This window comes from Orcinus orca, chromosome 11 (genome assembly GCF_937001465.1).
Source record: "Orcinus orca chromosome 11, mOrcOrc1.1, whole genome shotgun sequence".
NCBI classification, from domain to species: Eukaryota; Metazoa; Chordata; class Mammalia; order Artiodactyla; family Delphinidae; genus Orcinus; species Orcinus orca.
In genome coordinates this window covers 95283533-95294382 of record NC_064569.1, presented here as the reverse complement: position 1 = coordinate 95294382, position 10850 = coordinate 95283533, and the positions used below count along the sequence as shown (strand labels likewise).

General features: G+C 41.6%; 1 non-coding gene across 1 annotated transcript; it reads left to right on the top strand.

Moving 5' to 3' along the window:
• The first annotated feature begins 4688 nt into the window (after positions 1-4688).
• LOC117196511 (U6 spliceosomal RNA) lies at positions 4689-4795 on the top strand. The gene has a single exon (XR_004476742.1). It is a non-coding gene; the product is annotated as a U6 spliceosomal RNA (small nuclear RNA).
• The last annotated feature ends 6055 nt before the right edge of the window (positions 4796-10850 follow it).

Below are 10850 nucleotides of genomic sequence, written 5' to 3'. Positions count from 1 at the left end.
ACTCTTCGTTGTGGTGCGCGGACTTCTCATTGCAGTGGCTTGTCTTGTTGCGGAGCTCGGGCTCTAGGCACGTGGGCTTCAGTAGTTGTGGCTCGCGGGCTCTAGAGTGCAGGCTTAGTAGTTGTGGCGCACGGGCTTATTTGCTCTGTGGCATGGGGGATCTTCCCGGACCAGGGATCGAACCCCGTGTCCCCCGCATTGGCAAGCAGATTCTTAACCACTGCTCCATCAGGGAAGTCCCAATAAATGATAATTCTAATTTATTATTCAATAGCTCCTTGCTGCCTGAAGGCTTAACTACCCAGCACATGAGAGTCTTCTAGAAAGTGTCTGCGGTGCCCCTAGTGGGTCCCATTCCTCATTGTATGGTCTCTCATTTATTTATCTTTTAATAACATTGTTTCCAATTAAAAAGTAATGCAACCCAACAACCTCACCTCTAGGAATCTATCTTAAAGAGAGACTCACATGACTGCACAGAGATGTACCTGATGTGCCGCCATTGTTGTAATAGCAACAAACTGGGAAGCAACCTCCAATAAGAGAATATTTTAAAGTTGTGGTTGCAGCAAACATGGATGGACCTAGAGACTATCATACTAAACAAAGTCAGAAAGAGAAAAACAAATACCATATGATATCACCTACATGTGGAATCTAAAATATGACACGAAGGAGCATATCTATGAAATGGAAACAGTCTTACAGACATAGAGAACAGACTTGCGGTTGCCAAGGAGGTGGGCAGAGTGAAGGACTGGGAGTTTGGGATTAGCAGATGCAAACTATTATATATAGGATGGACAAATATTTAGGTCCTACTGTATAGCACCAGGAACTATATTCAATATCCTGTGATAAACCATAATGGAAAAGAATATATATATGTATAACTGAGTCACTTTGCTGTACAGTAGAAATTAAACACAACATTGTAAATCAACTATACTTCAATAAAAATTTTTTAAAATTATGGAACAGCCAGAACTCTGGAATCCCATGAAGTCATTTAAAAGTCCTAGACTGGGGACTTCCCTGACGGTCCAGTGGTTAAGACTCCGCGCTTCCACTGCAGGGGGCAGGGGTTCAATCCCTGGTAGGGGACCTAAGATCCTGCAAGCCAAAAAAAAAAAAAAAAAAGTCCCAGACTGACTTCCTCTGACACCACTCTTCCTCTATCCTGTCTCCAGCCTTCCTGAGGGGTTTAAAACATTCCAGCCTTCCTGAGGGGTCTCCAGCCTTCCTGAGGGGTCTCAAACTTTCCACTCTTGTTCTTATTGTGAGACTTCTGTGTAAGCCTGTTCTTCAGCTTGGCAGGTTCTGTCCTTGAGAGATTTCATTTGGATATGGCTTTCCCTAAACCACCTCTTTCAATCTGAAGGAGTCCCTCAGCCTATCTCTAGCACATCACCCTGTTTTATTTCTCAATGTAGCACTTTCCCTTAATTAATTAATTTACTGTTTGCCTCTCCCAACTGGAACATATATGCCAGGAAAGTAGTGCCCTGGTCTTGTTTACTAGTCCGACGAAAACTGAGCCTGCTGCATAGTGGGAATTCAATAAATATTTGTTGAATAAATAATATTATTTATTATTTTGAATAAATAAAAAGCACTTATTAAGTGCTTTCTATTTTCTGGGCATTGTCCTACATCCTTTAAGTATATTAATACATATAGAATCCTTACAACAATTCTATGAGGTATTTACTATTATTATCATATCATTTTACAGATGAGGCATTTGCCGAAGGCCAAGCAGCTAATAAGTTGCAGAGCTGAATTTCAACCCAGGGAGTGGGTCCCGGTCTTATGACCTTAACCCCTACACAATATTGCCTCTTAAATGTCAAGAACCAAAATGTACATAATGTAGCTAAAGCAGGGCTCAGGGCAAAATTTATAACTGTAAATGCCTAGATTTAAAAAGAAGAAAGATCTCAAATCAATTACTTAAACTTCTGCCTTAAGGAACTAGAAAAAAAAGAGCAAATAAAACTCAAAGCAAGGAGAAGGAAGGAAATAATAAAGACTAGAGCAGAAACAAATGAACCAAAGAGCAGAAAAACAATAGCGAACATCAACAGAACCCAAAGTTGGTTCCTTGAAAAGATCAACAAAAGTGATAAACTTTTAGTTAGACTGACCAAGAAAAAAGGAGAGAAGGTTAAAATGACTAAAATCAGAAATAAAAGAGAGGACATTAATACTAAACTTACAGAAATAGGAAAGATTATAAGAGGATACCATACGGGGAGCTGCTGATCAGAGGGTACAAGCCTTCAGTTATAAGATGAATAAGCCCTGGGGATCTAATGTACAGAATGGTAACTGCCTAATGATACTGTTCTGTGTACTTGAAGTTTGCTAAGAGAATAGATCTTAAGCACCCTCACCACATACACATAAAAAAAGGTAACTGAGGTAATGGATGTGTTAATTAACCTGATTGTGGTAATCATTTCACAAAGTATACATAGGTCAAATCATCATGTTGTATACTTTTTTTTTTTTCCCATTTTTTTGCCACACCACAAGGCATGTGGGAGGTTAGTTCCCCAGCCAGGGATCGAACCCGTGCCCCCTGCATTGGAAACACGGAGTCTTAACCACTGGACCGCCAGGAAAGTCCCATGTTGTATATTTTTAAGGTATACAATTTGATTTGTCAATTATACCTCCACAAAGCCAAAGAAATAAGGAAAAAAAAAGAATACTATGAACAACTGTACTCCAACAAACTAGATAATTTAGATAAAATGGGCAAATTCTAGAAAAGCGCAAATATCAAAACTGACTCAAGAAGAAATTGAAAACATGAATTACAAGACATCAAATTAATAATTAAAAACTTCCCACAAAAAAAGTCTGGTCCCAGATAGCTTCACTGGTGAATTCTATGAAACATTCAAAGAAGAATTAATACTAATTATGGTAGGTTGAATAATGTCTTCCCCAAAATACCCATGTCTGTCACAATTGGAAGAATCTATGAATGTTAATTTATATGACAAAGGGATTTTACACATGAGATTAAGTTAAGAATCTTGAGATGGGGAGATCATCCCGGATTATCCAAGTGGACCTGATGTAGTGACAAAGGTCCTTCTAAGAGGGATGATGGAAAAGTCAGGGTTAGAATGCCATGTGAAGAAGGAAGCAGAGTCTAAACAAGAAGCTACTACCCAGCTGGCTGTGAGGATGGAGGAAATAGCCATGAGAAGCTTCTAGAAGCTGGAAGAGGCAAGGAGCAGATAGATTCTCTCCTGGAGCCTCCAGAAGGAACCAGTCCTGTTACATCTTGATTTCTCACTTTAGAGTCATTTCTGGATGTTGAATCTGCAGAAATGTAAGAGAATAAGTTTGTTATTTTAAGCCACTAAGTTTGTGGTAATTTGTTACAGCAGCAAAAGGAAACTAGTACACCAATCTTCCACAAACCCTTCCAAATACAGAAGAGGAGGGAAAACTTCCCAATCATTGCATGAGGCCAGTATTACTCTGATACCAAAACCAGACAAAGACATCACAAGGAAAGAAAACAACAGACCAACATCCCTTACAAATTTAGACACAAAAATCCTGAACAAAATACTAGCAAAATGAATCCAACAATATATAAAAAGGAAAAAATGAATATATGTGTATCACTGAGTCACTTTGCTGTACAGCAGAAATTGGTACAACATTGTAAATCAACTATACTTCAATAAAAAAATAAAAAACATATAAAAAGAATTATACCATGGTATATAATTATACCATTACATCATGAACAAGTGGGATTTATCCCAGGAATACAAGGTTGGTTTAATATCTTATGCAGAAAAAAATTAACATGTGGAGCTTGAGACTGCTATCCTTAGAAATGCCTGCTTGCAAGGTTGGCCCTTGGCTGGCATCTGGGAATGTGAATTTAAGGACTGGTAAGAGTAGCTCACTATGCCTACACTATTTATACAAATCATGTGGTTTATGCTAAATACCTGCTTTCCTTCTGGGAGTCTGGAATTTTGATACATGCTAGACAAAGGATGCCTATATGACCAGCCTTTATTAAAAACCCTGGACACTGAATTTCAAATGAGCTTCCGTGGTAGACAATATTTCACATGTTGTCAGGACTTGTTGGAGGGATTAGGCGTGTCCTATGTTGACTCCGCTGGGAGAGCACTCTGGAAGCTTGTGTTGGTTTCCTCTGGACTTTGCCCCTTGTGCTGTTTCTCTTTGCTGATTTTGCTCTGTGTCCTTTCACTATATAATAAAACTTATCTGTGAGTATGACTACATACTGAATCCTATGAGTCCTTCTTATGAATCATTGATACTGAAGATGGTCTTGGGGGTTTGAAAATCAATGAACGTAATACATCACATCCATAGAATAAAGGACAAAGACCATCTGATCATCTCAAAAGATGCAGAAAAAAGCATCTGACAAAATCCAACACAGTTTCATAATAAAAATACTTAGCAAACTAAGAATAGAAGGGAGTTTCTGCAGCCTAATAAAGGGAATATATGAAAAACCCATAATTAAAATCAAACTTAATGGTGAGAGACTGAATGACATCCCCCTAAGATGAAGAGCAAGACAAGGATGTCCACTGTCACCACTCCTATTAAACGTTGTTTTGGAGGTTCTAGCTAGGGTAATCAGACAAGAAAAAGAAAGAAAAGTCATCCAGGTACTCGCTTCAGCAGCACATATACTAAAATTGGAACGATACAGAGAAGATTAGTATGACCCCTGTGCAAGGATGACACACAAATTCGTGAAACGTTCCATATATATATATTTTTTGGCCATGCCCTCGGCAGTGAAAGCATGGAATCCTAACCACTGGATCGCCAGGGAATTCCCAAAGCATTCCATATTTTTAATTATTAGAGAAATGCAAATCAAAACTACAGTGAGGTACCACCTCACACTGGTCAGAATGGCCATCATTAAAAAAAATCTACAAATAACAAATGCTGGAGAGGGTGTGGAAAAAAGGGAACCCTCCTACATTGTTAGTGGGAATGTAAATTGATGCAGCCACTCTGGAAAACAGTATGGAGGTTCCTCAAAAAACTAAAAATAGAGTTGCCATATGATCCAGCAATCCCACTCCTGGGCATGTATCCGGAGAAAACTCTACTTCAAAAAGATACGTGCAGGGCTTCCCTGGTGGCGCAGTGGTTGAGAGTCCGCCTGCCGATGCAAGGGACACGGGTTCATGCCCCGGTCTGGAAGATCACACATGCTGCGGAGCGGCTGGGCCCGTGAACCATGGCCACTGAGCCTGCGCGTCCGGAGCCTGTGCTCTGCAACGGGAGAGGCCACAACAGTGAGAGGCCCGCGTACCGCAAAAAAAAAAAAAAAAAAAGATACGTTCACCCCTGTGTTCATAGCAGCACTATTCACAATAGCCAAGACATGGAAACAACCTAAATGTCCATTGACAGATGAATGGATAAAGAAGATATGGTACATATATACAATGGAATACTACTCAACCATAAAAAATGAAATAATGCCATTTACAGCAACACAGATGGACCTAGAGATTATGATACTAAGCAAAGTAAGTCAAAAAGAGAAAGACAAATACCATATAATATCACTTATACGTGGAATCTAAAATATGACACAAATGAACTTATCTACATAACAGAAACAGATTCACAGACATTGAGAACAGACTTGTGGTTGCCAAAGTGGGGGGTGGTGGAGGGATAGATTGGGAATTTGGGATTAGCAGATGCAAACTATTATATATAGAATAGATAAACAACAAGGTACTACTGTATAGCACAGGGAACTATATTCAATATCTTGTGATAAACCATAATGGAAAAGAATATGAAAAAGAATATATATATGTATAACTGAATCACTTCGCTGTACAGCAGAAATTAACACATTGTAAATCAACTATAGGTCATAAAATAAATAAATAAAAAGTCATCCAGATTAGAATGGGATAAGTAAAACAATCTCTATTTAAAAATGACATGATCTTGTGTACAGAAAATTCTAAAGAACTCACTAAAAAACTATTAGAAGTAATAAATGAGTTCAACAAGGTTGCAAGATACAAGATGAATATATGAAAATCAATTGTATTTCTATACGCTAGCAATAAACATTCCAAAAATGAAATTAAGAAAACAATTCAAGTTAAAATAGCAACAAAAAGAATAAAATACTTAGCTGTAGCTTTAAAAAAAGATGTGTAAGACTTGTACAATGGAAATAGCAAAACATTGTTGAAGGAATTAGATCAGATGTAAATAAATGTAAAGACATATTCACAGATCAGAAGACTTAACATTTTAAGATTGACTGATTAATTTGCAGATTCAATACAATCTCCACCAAGATCCCAGCTGGCTTTTTAAAGCGAAATTGGTAAGCTGATCTTAATATTTAAATGAAAATGCCAGGGACCCAGAATAGATAAAACAATATTGAAAAAGAAGAAAACAGTTAGAGGACTCAAACTTTCTGATTTTAAAACTTGAGAGGGTACTGGCATAAGCAAAGGCATATAGATCATTGGGCAAGAATTGACAGTTCAGAAATAAACTGTACATTTATGGTTAATTGATTTTCAACAAGGGTGTCAAGACAATTCATGAGGGAAAGAATAATCTTTTTAAGAAATTCTGCTGTGATAACTGAAATGCACAAGCAAAATAATGAAGCTGGACCTCTACCTCACACCATACACAAAAATTAACTCAAAATGGATCATAAACCTAAATGTAAGAGCTAAAAACTATAAAATCCCTCAGAAGAAAACATAGGACTAAATCTCTATGACCTTGGGTTAGAAAACAGTTTCTTAGGTATAACACGTAAAGCACAACACCCAAAAGAAAATAAATAAATTGGACCTCATCAAAAATTAAAAACCCTTGGGAGTTCCTTGGCGGTCCAGTGGTTAAGACTCTGCGCTTTCACTGCAGGGGGCACGGGTTCGATCCCTGGTTGGGGAACTAAGATCCTGCATGCTGCGTGTTGTGGCCAAAAATAAATAAATATTTAAATTAAATTAAATTAAAAGCCTTAAAATAACTATAAGTAGAGTATAACCTTTAAAATTTTGAATCACTATGTTTATATTTGAAACTTATATAATATTTTACATCAACTATACTTAAAAAAAAAGTAAAAACTTTTGTGTCTCAAAGGACACTACAAAGAAAGTGAAAAGGTATTCTACAGAATGGAAGAAAATATTTGCAAATCATGTATCCAGAATATGTAAAGAACATTTACAACCCAATAATAAATGAACAGATAACTCAACTTTAAAGTGAGCAAAGGATTTGGACAGATATTTGTTTAAAGAAGATGTACAAATCAACAATAAACACATGAAAACATTTTCAACATCATTAGTCATCAGGGAAATGCAAATCAAAACCACAGTAAGATACTACTTCATGCCCACTAGGTTGGCTATAATCAAAGATAGACAATAACAAGTGTTGGTGAGGATGTGGAGAAGTTGGAATCCTCATACATTGACGGTAGGAGTGTAAAATAGTGCAGCTCTGTGGAAAACAGTTTAGCAGTTCCTCAAAAAGTTAAACATGGAGTTGCCATATGACCCAGCAATTCCACTCCTAGGTATATATCCAAGAGAAATGAAAATATCAATCAACAGAAAAACTTACACATGAATATTCACAGAAGCTTTATTCATAATAACTAAAAGTGGAAACAACATGAATGTCCACCAGTGCATGAAAGGATAAAGAAAATGTGGTATACCCATACAGTGGAATATTATTTGGCTATTAAAAGGAATGAGGTACTGATACATACTACAACATGGATGAAACTTTTTTTTTTTAATTTATTTTTGGCTGTGCTGGGTCTTTGTTGCTGTGCGCGGGCTTTCTCTAGTTGCGGTGAGTGAGGGCTACTCTCCGTTGTGGTGCATGGGTCTGTCATTGCGGTGGCCTCTCTTGTTGCAGAGCAAGGGGCTCTAGGCGTGCGGGCTTCAGTAGTTGCAGCACGTGGGCTCAGTAGTTGTGGCTCATGGGCTTAGATACTCCGTGGCATGTGGGATCTTCCCAGACCAGGGCTTGAACCCCCTGCTTGGCAGGCGGATTCTTAACCACTGTGCTACGAGGGAAGCCCTGGTTGAAACTTGAAAGCATAAAACATCACCACTGTAGAGAATGGACTCAAGGACACGGGGAGGGCGAAGGGTAAGCTGGGATGAAGTGAGACAGTGGCATTGACATATATACACTACCAAATGTGAAATAGATAGCTAGTGGGAAGCAGTCGCATAGCACAGGGAGATCACCTCGGTGCTTTGTGACCACCTAGAGGGGTGGGATAGGGAGGGTGGGAGGGAGACGCAAGAGGGACGAGATATGGGGATATAAGTATACATATAGCTGATTCACTTTGTTATACAGCAGAAACTAACACAAAGGTAAAGCAATTATACCCCAGTATAGGTGTTAAAAAGAAAACTACACCACTACAGTCACAAAAGGTAATGTATTGTATGATCCTGTCTTGTTTTTTGTTTTTTTTTGGCCGTGCCAAATGGCTTGCAGGATCTTAGTTCCCCGACCAGGGATTGAACCCAGGCCCTCAGCAGTGAAAGTGTGGAGTCCTAACCACTGGACCACCAGGGAATTCCCTGTATGATCCCATTTTTATGAAATGTGCAGAAATAAGCAAATTCTTAGAGACAGAAATCAGATTAGTGGTTTCCAGGGTCTGTGGAAGTTGGGGGGAAGTGGGAAGTGACCGCTAACGGGTACCGGGTTTCTTTTGGGGGTGGTAAAAATGTTCTAAAATTGACTGTAGTCGTGATGGTTGCACAAGTCCGTGGATATACTGAAAGCCATAGAATTGTACACTCTAAGTGGATGAATTGTACGGTATGTGAATTACATCTCAATATAGCTGTTAAAAAATGTCAGGGAGGCGGGCTTCCATGGTGGCACAGTGGTTAAGAATCCGCCTGCCAATGCAGGACATGCGTTTGAGCCCCGGTCCAGGAAGATCCCACATGCTACAGAGCAGCTAAGCCTGTGCACCACAACTACTGAGCCTGTGCTCTAGAGCCCATGAGCCACAACTACTGAGCCCTCGTGCTGCAACTACTGAAGCCCATGCGCCTAGAGCCTGTGCTCCTCAACAAGAGAAGCCACCGCAATAAGCCCTCGCACCACAACGAAGAGTAGCCCCTGCTCACCGCAACCAGAGAAAGCCCGCGCGCAGCAACGAAGACCCAATGCAACCATAAATAAATAAATTAAAAAAAAACAAAATAAAACAAAAAAAAACGTCAAGGAGGCAATCGGGTGTGCCCCGGAGAAGAGAGGCTGGAGCAGGAGAAATAAGTTGGAAGTTATTGGGCCACAGACAGGGATGGGAGAACTCTTACTGGAAAGATGAGTAGAGGGGTAAGAGGATTCAGGATCAAGTCCTGGGACCTTTCATCACTGGAATGAGGAAAGGAGGGGGGTTCAGGAAAGGAGGCCAAATAGCAGACAGTGGGGTAGGAGACATGCATGTGATGTGGACAAGCTGAGGAGGACTAGCTGAGGCCAAGAGAGGAGAGTGTTTTGAGAAGGGGGAGGGGCCAAGTGGGTCACAGGCAGCGGAGTGGTCAGGAAGGTGCAAGCAGGAAGCAGGGCCCATCCCCAGCTGTCTGCCCCCTTTGGCAAAAAGTCCACAGTGTGCCCCACTGAAGCCTCTCTGAAGCAGCAGGGGGTGTAGTTTGGTGAAGGGGAAGGAAAAGGAGCAGAGTTTGGTGCTCAGCATGCCAAGGACAATCTCAGCCCTGCTGCTTCACTGCCTAAGTGACCTTAGGAAAGACACGGGGCCTGCTTCCTCACTCCTGAATGGCCTTTTAGGGTTGATGAGGAGATTGAATACTGTACCCTGTGCAAACTGCCTGACACATAGTGGGCACTTTAGTTGTTAAAAGCTCTGGCTCCGAAGACAGGCAGCTAGCTGTGTGATCTAGGCCAGTTTCCTTAACCTCTCTGAACCTCAGTTTTCAGGAGGTTCCGGGGTGTATTAGTCAAATCCACCTCACTGGACTGTTGCAAGAGTTAGATGACAAAATGCAAGTAAAGCATTTGGCAGGGGGCTGGGACACAGTAAGGGCTTCGTGAAGAGCTGCATGTTCCTTTCTGCTCTCAGCCCTTGCCTTGATGCACGCCCGGGCTGGGTGACAATCGGGGACCACGGGGAGCAGCTCCCACTAACCATCTTCCTGCAGGGCTGGGCCCCCGCCCCTAAACAGCCGCTCAGCTCGGCCAGCCCGGCATCAACGCGCCACCAAGAAGACTGAGACAGAGCAGAGCGCTGGGCCTTAGCTGGAGCGGGGTCAGTGTGTGCATGTGGCCGGGTGGGGGGCCTGTAGCCTCTTCCTGGCTGGTATTGGCTCGCAGATTGGCAACATGATCACCGCCTTGACCTCGGGAGGGAACAGCTGCTCTGAGGCCATCCCATGACTCGAGTACCTCACATAAGGCCCCCTTAACCTTGGGCAGCTGCCGCGTCCACGCCAACAGCTGGGCCCCGCGGGCCGTAAATCACTGACGACACAAGCCGACCAGCGCGGCTGGCGGCTGCTGCCGGGGGTGGGAGCGGGGCGGGGGCGCAGGCAGGGCCTCAGAAACACTCCTCCCTCCCCCCACACCCCACCCATTCCATTCAAGCCAAGGGTGGCGGCTTTGTAGCCTTGCTGGGCAAACTTTCGTCAAATCCGCAGAGGTCTTTCGACACAACAGACGCTGCACAGCAGAAGCAATGTGGACGTCCAGGGGGAGGCTACGCGTATAAGCCGAGCCGGGAACTGGAAAGTCTGACATGA